Source organism: Montipora foliosa, chromosome 4 (genome assembly GCF_036669935.1).
Source record: "Montipora foliosa isolate CH-2021 chromosome 4, ASM3666993v2, whole genome shotgun sequence".
Classification (NCBI taxonomy): Eukaryota; Metazoa; Cnidaria; class Anthozoa; order Scleractinia; family Acroporidae; genus Montipora; species Montipora foliosa.
In genome coordinates, this window is record NC_090872.1 from 31,419,633 (window position 1) to 31,437,132 (window position 17,500).

Here is a 17,500-nt window from a genome sequence, read left to right on the forward strand (position 1 = left end):
ACTTTGGCCAGGCTGAAGAATATTGTTTGTTATACTGAGGACTTCGTTAAATGGAGGTTCGTTAAATCGAGGTTCTACCTGTAATTTCAACTTTCTTGGATTAATAATTGTTGTGCTCTCAGCCAATCAACACGCACATCCTGGCACATGCGCATATCTAACAAACCGCTGACCGGGAAGGTAAAACTTGTGCGCCTAGTTGTTAACTCCGTTAAATTACATTTAACTGCATCTAAATTTTAACTATGCATATACTCATTTCAGACTGTCATGATATTGCCGAAATTAAATGAAACCCTGTCTTTCCTGTGAACCTGTACATGTAATGTTGCAGACCTTTCTTCAACTCTCCTTTCCATGGCCTAAGAAGGGCATTATCTAAATGCTTTAACAACCACTAATAAAAATAATGATCTTACCAACTCCATGACCTGAGCTGTCCAAGATGACAGAAGCCTCACCCTCTAAGTGCAAGGTTTGTCAGCTCCTTATCATGTTCACTATTTATGGTATTACCACCAGAAGTAATCATCTACAGCAAGGAAGAATCATTGATGTCAGCCTTTTTATTTTTGTCATAAGCACTTGAAAAATTTACTAAAAATAATTTATTGTTATCCGTTGATAGATACTTTGGAGAAGTGTTCATCTTAACCAACCCAATAATTAATATTATTGTGATAATTATTATAAACACAGTTCAGTGAATCAAGAGGGATTTGTGAAATCTTAATTTTTTTGCCACTGAACTGCTAACTTGACAGCCTCCAAAGTCATCAAAGTGTGCAGAAGGTGAGCATAAATGTTACCCCAGCAAACAAACAAGATAAAATTATGCATTTTGTCAAGAATTGCTTTTCCAAGTTTCTCCAATCTACGACCTTCAGATTACTAGTTTAATGACTACGCCATCACTGAGATTTAGGAGACTTGTGGGTGTAGGCCATGGAACAACCTTCAGGTAAGAAGATGGCCCTGCTGCATGGGTCAGACCAAAATAGATTGTCAATAAACTATTACTGTCATACAGTGTAATCAATCAAAGCAATAAAAAATAGGGATTTGCTAGTTCATGCTTCAGGATGCATAACATATCCAACTTTATGAGATATTGTATGGAAAACGCACAAAGCGAGCTCAAATATTCACCGATGTTGGTACATGTACACTTAGTCATTTATACAGTAGAAAACCAGTTTGATTATTTGAGTTGTTGACGTTTGCCCCACGCTTATCACATGCATAAATTGTGATAAAAATAATATGTACTGCTGAACTAAGTAAGTACACCAGTCATTAACAGCATGCTCGTCACATTACAAAGCAAGTTTGAGCTCGCTAAATGCATTTTCTAATGCCATAACCACCTTTCCTGGCATTTGAGCATACACATGTACATCAAGGCTGCTGCCTAAGAAATTTTTTCCCGAGCCCTTTGGGCTTCCAACACTAAAAGTTAGTAGCCCGAGTCATTTTTTCAAGAGCCCAGAATTAGTTAATTAAAAGTGAGGATGAATCACCTTGTGATAAGTTCCGCGCCTGTTCGCGCTACTCGTTCAGAAATTTGGTCGCCCACGCTTGCAAGTAAGGAGCCCCAGGCTACCGGCGACCGTTAGGCAGCAACCTTGTTTCATGTACTTTTACACAATTCAAGCGGAGGGAGGGGGTGGATTTACACTTCCAAAGCTGAAAGGCACATAATGTCAAGGATTTCCATCGATTGTTTGCTCGATACAGTTAACTTTTGATTTTTAATTGATTAAATACATGTAGGGGGAAATATATTTTGCACGTAAAGCCGCCATCTTGCACGCATTTTACGCGCCTGTAGACGCTGCTATTCCCGTGGCCAGTACTGTACCTCATTATTATAACGAGCCAGCTCACTGATAAACTTGACATGCTCCTCCCGGATGCTGTCCATTTTACCTAGCAGATTGTACTGAACAGCAACCTTGTCCTCTGCCGCATCAGAAGCAGCATTCCACTTCTCCCGCATCCCTTCAAAGTTTGGGCACATCTTGAGGTAAGTGACCAGAGCTATCTGAACATCACCAAACAAGGGTACTACGGGAAATTGCTGCCAGGTAGAGAAGCATGACATCAGCCAATTATTGCTTAAATATAATTATTAATAATAATAAATTATTATTGCACTCAACAAAGGAGAATGCAAAACAAAATTGTGTCCTTTTTAATGAAACCAGTCCCTGTTCGTTGGGGAACAATAATTGTGATGTCACACATTCATTGTTTGGATACCATCTTGGACTGGCTGGCTGGCTGGCTGGCTGGCTGGTTGGCGGTTGGCACACATGATCGTCAATCTAACATACTTTATTATTTATATCTCTCAGATAGTACGCACGCTGTAATTGGCTAAATTAGCGGGCCGTATTCTACAGTACGGCCCGCTGTACAGCCCGCTAAATTCAAAAATTTCGACAAAACATCATCTAGCGAGTTTTTCATGTCATTTCTGTTGCATAAACTTGTACTGAAAACTGTTTGAATCTTGCAAGCAACTATTTCAAACTTAACAGCCAGAAGATTTAGTTTTTGGGATTTTGGCACGGCATTCTTTGTGGCAGTTGAACCTTCCGCTTCACTTTGACTAGTTTCCTTGCCCGTGCGCCGGTTAACCTCAGAGATATAATAAAGATCTTACTAACCTCGTTTTCTCAGTCCGTACTGTAAGTTACGCATCCTCGTTTTTTCCCGTTGATTTATGGCCCGTGCGCTTCCCACTTGGGTCATAAATCAACGGGAAAAAACTTGGTCCGTAACTTACAGTAACTTACAGTAAGAGGTATGTACATCAGGTTGGTGCAGTGTATCCCAATGTGTGCAAAAGATGTGCCCAAATCCAAGTGGTAACAGATCGCAGGTTTGTTGCCCACATTCCACACGCATTGTGGTTCGACAGAGCTTCTTTTTTAGAGTGATACCTTATTACTGAACAATAATTACTAGTCTAAGAAAAGGGTACAAAAGGATTCTCTTCAAAATAAAATAATTATAACAGCCTTCAAAATTAATGCCTCATCAATGACAAAACAGGAACCGAACACACCTTAATAATCCTTACTTATTGATGAGGTTATCAGCTATTCTATAATCATCATTACTGGGAGATTGTCTGTCTGCCAGCAGGTGATCGCCTAGCACATGCATGCACATTTGAGTCATTGCTGCATAGGTTTGCCTTCATGGTTTGCTTTGAATAGCTTTGCCATTTTGCCATCTGTTTTCCTCCTCCCACCCACCTCCTTGTTTTGAGGGCGGACCAGCTATCAAGTAAGTTTTCTTTGTGTTCTTTATTCTCCACTGAGAGATCAGTGTGACAGGTGCCAGGGGGAGGTGACTTGTGGGAGGTTGCCATGGCTACTCCCCTTCAATTGCGTTTTGCCTGACAATCATTTGTCTATTGCCTGCAATGCACTCAATTGGCCCCTATCCCTCACTGAATACCGCTTATCGACAAGTTAATTTCTATAATTCACAGGCCTTTGTGAACTTGTACATTAAAAAGAAAATTATCTTCTTGAATTACAGACTTCCTTGGATGATTTCTGCACACCAAATGTACATGTAACAGCTACCATGTACATAAATATCCTCACCATCTTCATTATCCTCTTGTTTCCCAATCCAGCAATGTGGTCAATAAATATCACCAAAAGCAAGTGTCCCCCTGACTTACATGTACACTGTAACTCTTCATGTTACAAAATGTTGTAGTTGAAATTTTTCCTTGGTTAAAAATTCTTTAAACTAGACAAGTTTGATTTTTACTTTCCTTTATTTCAGATAATTTATGGTAATGTCTGTAAGACAAAGGACAGTAAATACAAAAACAAAAATATTTAATAACTATGACATAAATATATATTTATAACCATTACAATAACCTAAATGTAACACTAAAGCTCACACTGTTTTTTGTAAGGAGGTGGTCAGATGTGAGACTCCACACAAAGTCATGTTTTTTTACCGTAAAATATTATAATGTTATCATCTCACTATGACAAAAAATTAGCTCTTACCTTAAAGATCTTGTCAATTTTGCTAATGCTGATCCGTTTCTTTTGATCCATCTTCAGCACGCCTCCGTCTTTCCCATCCATTAGGAAAATGATAAAACCTATCACCTGAAAGGGTGAGAGATACATGAACATTCAGTCTTACTTTACATTCTTGAATTACAAGTCAGACTGTACTTTGAAAGATACAGCTTAGCTATTTTATTCTCAAGCAGATAACTGAGTGTATAAAAAGTGTCAATAGCTACTGATCTTTTATAAGCAACAGAAAGTGTGCTGGGCCAATAGAAAGTAAAAAAACCCTCCAGGCCCACACGGATGTGATCCTTGTAACATCTTTAAGTTTTAAACTTAGTAGTAACTGCTGAATAGCCTGCCTGTTGGCCTTTCGCTGCCTTCTTTGAAGAATGAGTCAGTGAGAATACTACAGACTGTAAGTCAGTTGCATGCAAATACTGGTACACCTGAAGGTGTAAAGTCCAGGGTATTAGGGTTTTCAATAAGAATGCAAGTAGATAGCACAAGATTAAGGAGTAGGCTGAGAAGGGACCAAAATCACTGAAGATGCATGCTTAGTGGTCCGGCAGGGAGTTCTCTGGAAAATTACTTTTATAATTTGCATTTTCTGCATTTTGGAGCAGCCTTCATTTTTACAAACAAAGCTTGGCCCACCCAAGGTTGTTGTTTTGTGGCACAGGTTTCTCGTGGATGAGTTGTTATTATTTTGAAAAATTTTCTATCAAATAAGTGGCAAATTCAAGTGAAATAATTATTAGCTGATGAGTTAAGCCAGGTGCTGCTCTTATCGAAAACCCTGGATTATGAAGCAAAAAAGCTTGTACAGTGTACATGTAGTTTTTATTTGCAAGTATCTCACTGTAGTGCAGTGACACTGCATCTTTGAATGTCGGGTTCTTTTGCATAAAAGTAGTCAGACAAAGTAAAGAACCTTAATTTAAACATGGTAGTAATTAATGCTATCAACCTGTGAGGCAATGTGTAATAATTTATAAAGAAACAAAATTGGAAGAAGGCAACCACAATGCCACTGTACCTCCTCTTTATGGGGATTCTAAAGAGCATGTACTTTTTGAGTGGACATAGATTACAATTATAAACCCTTTTGCCCCCAGAAGGTTCCCTGTCAATGAGTAAACATAATGTCTTGGTGTTCGACATAGTTGAGAGGCAAAGGGTTTATACAAGTAACTGTATCTCCTTTAGTTAACCCTTTGAGTACAAAGCTGGACTGAACCAGCAACACTTAGTATTTTACTCTCAGATTGGCTATCGCCAGACAATTTTACTCATCACTGGGGAACCCCAGGAGTCAATGGGTTAACCCTTTTCCTGCTAAGAGCGACTTACAGACTTTACACCAGAGGGATTTACTCTTGACAATTGGGGCCAGTTGAGGGATGAAAGGATTAATTTACAACTTACATGTAAGAGCGATACATGTACTTTCACATTGCAAATGAAAACGCACCTTCAAAAGTACGTGCTTCTCCATTGGTGTAATGTACATGTTGTTCTCGAACAGTCGGACGAACAAGTTAAGAACATCAGCTAGCACATCTTCATAGCTTTGAATTTTCTCCAAACCTTCTTTTAACAACAGCGTGATTTTGTTCTGGTTTGCGAGGAACAGCGAAAGATTCTGAGATTCCTCAATCATCGACACATCACCAGTGCCTCGACGAAGAAATGTGTCAGCCCTATAAATGGGACATCATTGAACACTTAATGACTTTTCCAGAGCAAGATAGTTAATTTCATTACCTTAATGACTTTTACCAAGTGCGACCATTTATTTTTTTCTCACCAACCAGTCAGTTCATGGTGGGTCCCTGGGCTAGTGAACTGAACCAGTATATTTATACAGTTTGTATTATTAATTTTACAGTTACATGTACATCTGTTTTTCTCCACTTGTTGACCAACTTGGGAGTCTGATTTTTGACCTGAGACCTGGTCCTGATTTTCAACAATTGTAATTTGGCAAGGAACAATAACCAAGTATAATTATGTGCTACATGTAAATCACAATAAATACATATGTACTGGATTTTACTCTTGCAAGGTTGCCCTATATATGTATGTTGTGGTACATGTATATGTGGATGACGATGAGGATGATGATGAGCCTTATTCGCGCGGCAGCCATATTGGCCATAGACAATAGATTTTGTACCCCAAGTCTTGAGTTGAAATGTTTGGGAAAGAGTTTCTGTGGGACAAAACAAAAGCTTTCAATCCCTCGGGAGTCAACATGGCCGCCGTGTGATTAAGGCCCATAATAATACTACATGTAACAAGAACAAGAAGAAAACGAATTGAATAAGGAGCAGGAGGAGGAGAAGGAAAAGAAGAAGACCAGTTGAAGAAGAATACTGAGGTGGTTAAGATCATTGTTAACTTCCAATTCTTGACTATTTCTAACTAATATATGTAAAAGGTGCCACCATTGATGTACAGATGTACCCTTGAATCTTGCAGTTTCAAAATTGGTTGATTTTAGGCTCCAGTTACATGTACGTACATGTAAAATAAGTAATACATGTAATCATCTGGAAGTTGGGCTGGGTTCCTGTTAGCATAAACAACGTTTCTGAATTGCCAATATTTGAAATATAAATGGGGTTCTGCAGTTCTAACCTTTTGAAGAAAGCATAGTCATTGTTGAGACAGGCTTTCATGTTCTTCAAAGCATCCAGCACTGCAAACATGTTGATGAACTTCCCAAGAGTCACAAGATATCTCTCTGATATGAAATCTTTCTTTCTTTCTGGGTGACTCAGAGTTTTAACTTCCTTACAAAATCTCTCAATGGCACTAAGTGCAAAGTGCATAAACCCTTCAGTTTTCGCACTTCTGGCTCCAGGACTTCTACTGTCTTCTCATAGATTTCAATTCTGTTAGGTTGATCATCACTTTTTACCTAGTACACAATGTAAAAAGTTAAAGCATGCTAAACCGATGCCAAACATAAGATAAAGTGTAGAATTCTAACGAGTGTTTTTCACCATGCCCAGCCACACATTTATGCTGTACATTTTATTTTCACTTATAGTTAATGCACATAGTTTTTCTCACGTGCACTGGCCAGTATACTAAAGGTTTTCATGCTTAGTTTTCTCAATAAGAGTTCATTTCAAGTCACATACACATCTTAACTGGGAAATTCAAGCAATCAAGACTTAGTGTGCAGTCAAGTTAAGAGACAGTACAGTATAATTATGTTCACTGTTCAAGGAAGCATTAATTCATGTACTCATCCCATTCTTTAATCACTGTTTCCCTTACTCACAAGCCATTCTTAGTTTTCTTTCCAGTTGAACCATCTAATCCGATCACATTAATCTAGTTTGTCTCAACCCTTCAACGGCTGACCTAGAGTCAGACATTGATGCATTCGAAGGTTTCCAATAAATTTCTAACGTTAGTAGCTCAGTCTTCATCTCAAGTTTGTCAGCTACATACAGTAACTCGAAACTGAACATGAACACAACATGAGCAGCAAGAATAAAATAATGTTATTAGTCACCAGATCCTATGATAAAAGTTTACCAGCAGCTCTCAAGTCTTTGATAAAACTAACTTCTGTTGTTTCACTCCCCACCAACACCCAGCTGCCAAACTACATTAAAAAAGGTGACTTTCCACAGGAAAACATACAGAGTACTTCTGTCAACAGTAATGTACGTACTTTAACAAGTGCTGTCTTATTCAAGAAACAGACTGAACAGTTAGACATCTGTTATTCATCCATTGGAGCAGTTCATACTATAAGACCTGTCACAGATTTACATGTAGCCTTCTTCATTACACCATCAGGCTTGCACATTAGAGCTTCTGCATAATTATCTATCAGCCGAAGGCATTATCCTTACTCGCTATACTATAAAATAAATATTGTACATGTAGCTTATGACTTACTGTAATTATACCTGTTAGGTAAAACAATCTAGTACAATCTCTAAGCAAATCAACCCTTTCATCAAACCCTTGAATCAAACTTCGATGGTACAGTACCATGCAAATGTAAGTTGACAGTCCCTTGAAGCTCGATCCGCGAAACTTGATTCTCAATCCTCGATTCTAGAAAACTTCGAGGATTGAGGCTCGAGTCGAGTTTCGAGACGATCAAGGGCTTTCGAGAAATTTTCGAGACAATTTTTGAGACTCTCGAGCGGAGAAAACAATGGAGTTTTTGCATGATTAATTTTTCACACGTCTCTTCTTGCCTAATTTATACAGCTCTTATTTTATCGTACTGTTGGTTTCCATCATTTTTCGCGTTCGTCAGAAACTCTGGCAAAGCATGTAAGTGTCTTCATTGAATTATTTTGCGTATATTTGAAAAAAAGTGTTTACCCAGCATTGTAAGTATCATAGCTGAGCAACAAATGTTAGCTGCTTATTAAACACTATTTTACACTCCTCAGGCTTTTACTGCACAGAAATTAGCATGCAAGCAGAAAGAATGCTTTGGATAATAATTTATGACCACCACCCCAAGTAGCATTTGCCCTGCAAATAATTGCAGCACTTGACACTAATGAATAAAAATAATATTGTCCAATTGTGGACTGTTCTTTGAAAACACTACACTGAAACTACAGCCGTACATGTGCTTTAAAAACACTGGTCTTCAAATTATCCACCCCTAGAAGCCACCTGCTAAGCTAAGAACTGTACTTAGTTTCTAAGTAGGTTCTTACCGAGGGGACGGCACGAGAGCAGCTTCTCCAAGTGTACAGCATCACAGCATATCCTTCACCCTCTTCAAGCATCTCATTCTATTCAACAAAGCATAAAAATTCAATAATTATATTAACTTAAAGATTGAAAGAATTGGTATGAACAAAAGAGCTCTTACAAGAAGCTAACAATTATAATAATAATAATAATAATAATAACAATAACAATAATAATAATAATTATTATTATTATTATTATTATTATTGAACACAAACAATGACTTACAAACAGCAGAATAATAAATTATACTTAGTCTAGTAGTAATCTCGGATTATTATTTTAAGTGCATTCAACAGTCACTTTGGAAGCAAAGGAGAAGGGTAGGAAAAGAAACAATCTTATAGGACCAATAGGGCATGCCAAGTACTTAGTATGACTCATGTGACTGGATTGAAATACTCTGGCCTTGGCTACAAGTAGATTCTGAATAATAACTAAGAACGACCTGTTTGATTTAAGAAGGTACATGTACTATACTGTACAATGTACATGTAAGGTGTGGTCAAAATAACCACTCATCGTTTCTGAGGAAACATTACAACATAAATAGCCTGGAATTTGAGAGATGTCCCTTGCCAAAAATCAGCGTGTTGGTGAAAATTGACTCCATACAATCACGAGGTGTGCAATCACCATTTGCTCATAATTTATGCCATATCAAAACCAAGATCTACATTATGCACGTATGCTGTAATTCAAGATGATGCCAAGAAAGCAGACAAACAACGATAAACGAAAACTTGCTTAAGCTCACCCTTTTGCAGGTCCATGACAACTGCAGACTGCAGACCACCGACTGCAGATGCAAACTGCCTACAAATGTAGTACTGATAAACAGTATTATTTTAAGACTAAGAACCCATTCCAAATAGACCAATTTCGATATATTGAGATTCAGTCCGAAACAAAAGGCATAATCTCGAGGCTCTGGGGAATAAACTCATACAAATCCTTATAATTATTCCCAGAGCCTCGTGATGACGCCTTTTATTTCGGATTGAATTTAATATACCAGGTATCGAAATTGGTCTGTTGCACTGTTGAACAGTATTTAAGCCTAAGCACCCATTTTAAACGGTTAGCTTTATATAACTACAACCAAGAGTTAGTCTGTAGTCTGCAGTCTGCAAGTGTCAGACACTGCCCTATTGCACAGGATACCTAGGTACCAGATGAAACCCAAGATTACAAATTGTGTTCTCAAACTCAAACACAGAAGCAATAGAGGTCCCCACAAATAATATTCATTTTGATTCCTATTGTTTCAAATACATACATACATACATAATCTTTATTTTAAAAGCTTGTGGGGTCGTGTATTACATATAAACACATAGACATACTGAATAAAAATTTCAGATTTAAACTGTCATTACCCATCCCACTCCCAACTTACTCACCCCCCTAGCTCTAATAATAAATATACAAAGGAAAAAAAAATAAAATAAAATATATATATATATATATATATATATATATATATATGTAGCGTAAAAAACCGGTACCGTAAAAAAGCCGTTTTTTTACAAATATATATTTTGTAAAAATGCAGCTTTTTTACAATTATGTATTTGTAAAAAAACGGTCCGATCACCATAACTTTCCAACGATTTATGGCAGTGTCCTGACTAGTTTGTTTTCTCGTGCTAGCCGCATAAGTATTAGTTATTACTAAAAATCACTTTCCCAAGCCTTTCATAAGTGCAGAAATTCGACAAAATGTTTCTTACATGTCACGCCTTGTAAAGGTGCAGGAAATTTACAATTCAGTTTTGTAAAGAAACGGTCCGACCGCTATAACTTTCCAACGCTTAATGTCAGTGCCCTGAATATTTTTGTTGTCTTGTGTTAGTCATATAACTATTATTTTATGATAGAAATCACTTTCCCAAGCCTTTCATCAGTGCCGCATAAGGAAATAACCCTTTTCTTACATGTCACGCCTTGTAAAGGTGCAGGATATTTACAATTCAGTTTTGTAAAAAAACGGTCCGACCGCTATAACTTTCCAACGATTTATGCCAGTATTCTCAATATTTTGTTGGCTTGTGCTAGCCATATCAGTATTACTTTATGATAGAAATCACTTTCCCAAGCCTTTCATAAGTGCAGAAATTCGACAAGGTGTTTCTTACATGTCACGCCTTGTAAAAGTGCAGGAAATTTACAATTCAGTTTTGTAAAAAAACGGTCCGACTGCTATATCTTTCCAACGATTGATGCCAGTGTCCTGAATATTTTGTTGGCTTGTGCTAGACGTATAAGTATTATTTCTTGGCAGAAATCGCTATCCCTAGCCTTTCATAACTCCCGCATGATGCAAAATACGTTTTCTTCCATGTCACGTCTTGTAAAGGTGCAGGAAATTTACAATTCAGTTTTGTAAAAAAACGGTCCGACTGCTATATCTTTCCAACTATTGATGCCAGTGTCCTGAATATTTTGTTGGCTTGTGCTAGACGTATAAGTATTATTTCTTGGCAGAAATCACTATCCCTAGCCTTTCATAGCTGCTGCATAATGCAAAAAACCGTTTTCTTACATGTCACGTCTTGTAAAGGTGCAGGAAATTTACAATTCAGTTTTGTAATAAAACGGTCCGATTGCTATATCTTTCCAACGATTAATGCCAGTGTCCTGAATATTTTGTTGGCTTGTGCTAGACGTATAAGTATTATTTCTTAGCAGAAATCGCTATCCATAGCCTTTCATAACTCCCGCATGATGCAAAAAAAACGTTTTCTTCCATGTCACGTCTTGTAAAGGTGCAGGAAATTTACAATTCAGTTTTGTAAAAAAACGGTCCGATTGCTATATCTTTCCAACGATTAATGTCAGTGTCCTGAATATTTTGTTGGCTTGTGCTAGACGTATAAGTATTATTTCTTGGCAGAAATCGCTATCCCTAGCCTTTCATAACTCCCGCGGTCGGACCGTTTTTTTACAAAACTGAATTGTAAATTTCCTGCACCTTTATAAGACGTGACATTTAAGGAAACAGTTTTTCCAATTTCGGCACTTATGAAAGGCTTGGGAAAGTGATTTCTATCATAAAATAATAGTTATATGACTAACACAAGACAACAAAAATATTCAAGACACTAACATTAAGCGTTGGAAAGTTATAGCGGTCGGACCGTTTTTTTACAAAACTGAATTGTAAATTTCCCGCACCTTTACAAGGCGTGACATGTAGGAAAAGGGTTTTTTGCCTTATGCAGCAATTATGAAAGGCTAGGGATAGCAATTTCTGCCAACAAAAGAATCCCTATACGGCTAGCACAAGGCAACAAAATATTCATGACACTGGCATTAATCGTTGGAAAGTTATAGCGGTCGGACCGTTTTTTTACAAAACTGAATTGTAAATTTCCTGCACCTTTACAAGGCGCGACATGTAAGAGAAGGGTTTTTTGCCTTATGCGGCACTTATGAAAGGCTAGGGTTAGCGATTTCTGCCAAGAAATAATTCTTATACGGCTAGCACAAGGCAACAAAATATTCAGGACACTGGCATTAATCGTCGGACCGTTTTTTTACAAAACTGAATTGTAAATTTCCTGCACCTTTACAATACGTGACATGTAAGGAAACACTTTTTCGATTTTCGGCACTTATGAAAGGCTTGGGAACGTGATTTTTACTAATAAATAATACTTATGCGGGTAGCACAAGCCAACAAAAAAAGCCAGGGCACTGGCATAAATCGTTGGAAAGTTATAGCGCTTGGACTGTGTGTTTACAAAACTGAATTATAACTTTCTTGCACGCGGTCACAAACTGTGACCTGAACCAAATATTGTCTCGAATTTATACGCTGAAATTAAACTGATTGTGATGTCGACAATAAAGATTATGTGTATGGCTAACATAGGCTACATAAAATCACATCACCACTGTATTTCAGTGGGAAGAGCTCCAAGCTTTCTCCATCGGTTTTCAGAAAGATAAATTATGAATGCACTGCTCGGCACTCTAAAGCAACGAATGGTTTACACTACTTGATGTAATGTATTAACAGTAACCGTTGTAAAAGCCGGTTTGCTTAATTATTTACGGCTTCTGTACTTCCTTTTTTCTACACACAGATATTTCTGTTCAAAAGGAGCTTTTCTTACAAATATATAATTGTAAAAGTGCAGCATTTTTACATAAAAAAGCTTTCTTACGATTATATAATTGTAAAAAAGCTGCTTTTTTACAATTATATAATTGTAAAAAAGCAGCTTTTTTACGTAAAAAAGCAGCTTTTTTAACAATTATATTTTTGTAAAAAAGCTGCTTTTTTACAATTATATAATTGTAAAAAAGCAGCTTTTTTACATAAAAAAGCTGCTTTTTTACAAAAATATATTTCTGTAAAAAAGCAGCTTTTTTACAAATATATAATTGTAAAAAAGCTGCTTTTTTATGTAAAAAAGCAGCTTTTTTACACGGACCGTTTTTTTACACAACATATATATATATATATATATATATATAATTTATATTTTTTATAATATTATAAAATTATAAAAATTATAAAAAACGTCATACCCTCCTACCCAAGCTCTTTGATTATCAAATACTTCAATACATCCCCTTAAAATAGATAATTATATTATGGAATGCCCAGGAGCAAATACATATTAATTTGCCCCTTGAGCATCCCATAATGTCTTTCGAAACAACAGAAATCAAATGGCTGCCGTATCTGCAAAAAGGTCTATTCACAAGACATTGGTGTATAAAATCAGACTGAAAGCATTGGAATAATAATCTTGTAATAATCTCTTCAGTGGGCTTAAAACATGACATTCAGTGATAAAGAGAGCATTGTCTAAAGCCTAACATAAGGGTAACTTGGCAGTCGCCAGGTTGCCCATGGCAAATAAAATTTGAGGTTTAATTAATCACCCAATATGCAGCTACATGTAAGATACCACAGAATTCAGCCTGACATATTGCGAAGTGCAAAGTTGCAATTGTACCAGTAAAAATAAAATAAGAAGTTGTTCAATTTGGCTACCTTTCACTTCTTTTACCCAACCTTAAATAATTTCATTAATTCTGCGAACCTTCAGTTTTAAAGTGGAAAATTTAATTAAAGAGGAATTAACCATAAAGATTTCTGAGATGATCTATCCATAATGATGAGACGCCATTTTGATGAGTCTGTTGCCACGTGACTGTAGCCTCACCCAAAGTGCTTTGCTGTCATTTTAAAAATCCTTGAGATGTGCATACTTTTGCATACTTATGGAAATCCAAGGCCACTTAATTATGTCCTGGGAGACCATGAAATCAAAGACAGTGGCTCGGCTGGCCACTAAGCACTGGAGTTTCAGTCCTGTAACATTGCCATTACTTTGCCTGGTACCCAGGGCATGTTCCCCTAAAATATTTTGAAATTTTCTGCTTCAAATGGTTGTATCTGGCGCATTTTTTAGGGGTAAACTCAGCCCCTCTTTTTCAGCATATGTACAGATTTTTCGCCTTTCCCTATTTTCCACCAGTAGCTTTATTCAGAAAGCGTGAACATGTAGTTGTTTGATATAAATATGACCAGATGCAGTGAATAATGGTACTGTAAGTTAACAGTCAAAATAATGCAAACCATATATACATTGTATGAAATCAACAATTATAATCAAACTCTTCAAATCCTTAGAAATAAATTGTATATATAAATGCAAAACTATAGGTTTTCAAGCCGACATACACATGTACCTGATATCTTGCGGAAGAATTTAGAAATTTTTGGAGGAGTGGAATCGTTTAGACGCAATCTTGTTTATAACTGCAAGAGCTTCAACTGCTGACCATTCATGTGGCTTGTTTACCTACGTCACCTTCAAGGCTTTTGCTGGAGTCAATGTGTCAAATATTTACTCAAATTTTCAGCTCGATTCACCAAAAGAAACGTTGATATATATTTTTGATTACAAATAATTTTGGTATAGTAGAGACCTCACATTAATTTGTTATTGATGAACTTTAGTATGCGCAGATATTTTGTTGTACTGGCAAAGTTGCCGCCTGCAAGCACATTTTAACTGGGCTGCTGGCCCCCAGTTGTTCAAAAGGTTGGATAGTGTTATCCACTGGATAAATCATTAACCAATGGATAGTGCCATTAGTTTCACTGTGATTTATCCACTGGATAGTGATTTATCTTTATTTATTTATTTATTTTTTATTTTTATTACATTTTTCCACATTACATACCTCTTACTAACCGAGTTCAAGGTCCGTACTGTAAGTTATGGGCCGAGTTTTTTCCAGTTGATTTATGGCCCAAGCGCGAAGCGAAGATCTGTAGCTTAAAGTACGGACCGAGAAAACGAGGTTAGTAAGATATTTATTATATCTCTGAGGTTAACTGGCGCGCGGGCAAGGAAACTAGTCAAAGTGAAGCGGAAGGTTCAACTGCCACAAAGAATGCCGTGCCAAAATCCCAAAAACTAAATCTTCTTGGCTGTCAAGTTTGAAATAGTTGCTTGCAAGATTCAAATAGTTTTCAGTACACGTTTATGCAACAGAAATGACACGAAAACTCGCTAGATGATGTTTTGTCGAAATTTTAAATTTAGCGGGCTGTACAGCGGGCCGTACTGTAGAATACGGCCCGTTATTTTAGCCAATTACAGTGCGCGTACTATCTGAGAGATATAATAAAATAAATTAACAGTTAATGATTAAAGTTAAGATAACATATATGGCGAAGAAACCTAAAAGAAACCAGGAGGCTTACATGTATACAAGGTTAGGTTCCTCCCAAAACAGAAGGAATTGAATAACACAGATATAGAGCAAGACGTTCAGTTACATGTACATGCAGGAATGACACAAGAGTTGGATTGAAGAGGAAATAAAAAGGAAAGGAAGAAGTTAGTAGTTGTTCATTAAAAGATCTTTCAGCTTGTGTTTAAAGGACATTAGAGTTAAGATATTTTTTATTTCAGAACTATTACGTATTGAAAAATTTAGAAAACTGCCTTTATGATTGTTTATCCTACAAAGAGGACAGCAGCTGAAAAAAGGAAGCGTGCATTGTGCTGTAACTATGAATACTATCATTAACAGAGAAAAAAAGAGTCAAATTTAGGAGGCAGATTAGTTGTAAGAAGTCAATACTGTTCATTTTGAAAAATTTAAGTTCTTTAAATATTGCATATGGGTGAGCATCACAACCGGACCTGCTTACTACCTGTAGTGCCCGTTTTTGTAACATTGTTAACCTTTCCAGGTTACTTTTGTAAGTGAAGAAGATCAATAGAACTGTATAGAGTATGTAATGTTTTAGAAAAGAAATAACTGGATCTATAAATACTGCCAATAGATTTAGATATTTTATGCTCAACAAGCGATATATGATACTTCCAGGAAAGACAATCGTCCAGTAAAACACCAAGGAAGAGGGTCTCTAAGACTTGGGTTAACGCTTCCCCATTAATGGAGATGTCAAAATCATAGCTGAGTCCTTTTTGTCGGGGTCTAAACACCATAAACTTAGTTTTGGCTACATTTTTAAGGGAGCAGTATAATTAACATTTTTTGTCAACAAGTTTTTCGATTGATTTAGTCACCCTGTATGCTTGTACCGTTTCAAAACAATTGTATGCTTACATTGAGTATTAATAATTCCTTCAACTAGAGACGACTCGAAATACACAAAATCAGGAAATGAACAAGACAATATCTACTTATAGTTAATTTTAAGCTACACGTAGAGCTGCCCGTAACTACGACTTGACTTTTGGACGTTTCAATCCACTAACATAATTGTTGCTCTTCTGTCTCTGTCCAAAAGTTCTCATATCTGACATGTTTCCGTCATTTTCACTTTTCGTTTGAAAGTATGTCACACCTACCAAGCCCTTGTGTACGTCCGCTTCTTCCAAATACTTGCTAACACATGTTATAAAGGCTTTGCTGTCCTCGAAATTCGTGTCAAAATTAGAAATGTAAGTCACCGAAGCCGGGGGTGCTTCTATTTGAGGCTGTTCATCCGGTAAATTAATTGTTTCAAGCTGACGGACATTACAGACAGCATCCTCTAGAGTCGCCATTTTTGCTCTCCTACATGCATTGCAAGGCTCGGCTGTTTTGGCTAAGATCCTCCTCACCCTAGAGAGTCCTCAAATAATACCCTGGGACGGGCAGGTCGGCGCAGTGACCTCGATCCCAGGACCTTTGCCTCCGCTGTCTCACCACAAACTGTCACGCAACTGCGAAAGAAACGATACCGGGAAACGCACGGGGAACAGATTCGGCGCCAGTACGGTGAGCAGGAGGGGGAGACCAAAAGACGTCAAGAAAGTCTTTCAATGAACCGTCAGAAAGCGTGGCGCGTGTCATCGATACCCATGCGGAAGTTTGGTAGCGGATGGTTGGATGAAAACATGAGTCCTTCCCCTTCTGTTCGGAAACCATCACCGCCACCGCGCACCGTTGGCTCAGTTAGTTGAGCATCGGGCTGTCATGAGGGAGGTCTCGGGTTCGAACCCCGGCCGGATCAACACTCAGGATCTTAAAAAATAACTGAGGAGAAAGTTTCATCTGCAAATGGACAGACTTTCAAGTCTTCTCGGATAAGGACTATAAACCGTAGGCCCCGTCTCACAAATATCTTCTATGTTCATAAGTTCCCTGTGGGACGTTAAAAAACCCACACACTATTCGAGAAGAGTAGGGGATAAAGTCCCCGGTGT

At 37.4% G+C, this 17,500-nt stretch overlaps 1 pseudogene; it reads right to left on the minus strand.

The window, feature by feature from the left end:
* Positions 1 to 457: 457 nt before the first annotated feature.
* LOC138001217 (cytoplasmic FMR1-interacting protein 2-like) lies at positions 458 to 16,895 on the minus strand (annotated as a pseudogene).
* Between the last annotated feature and the right edge of the window lie 605 nt (positions 16,896 to 17,500).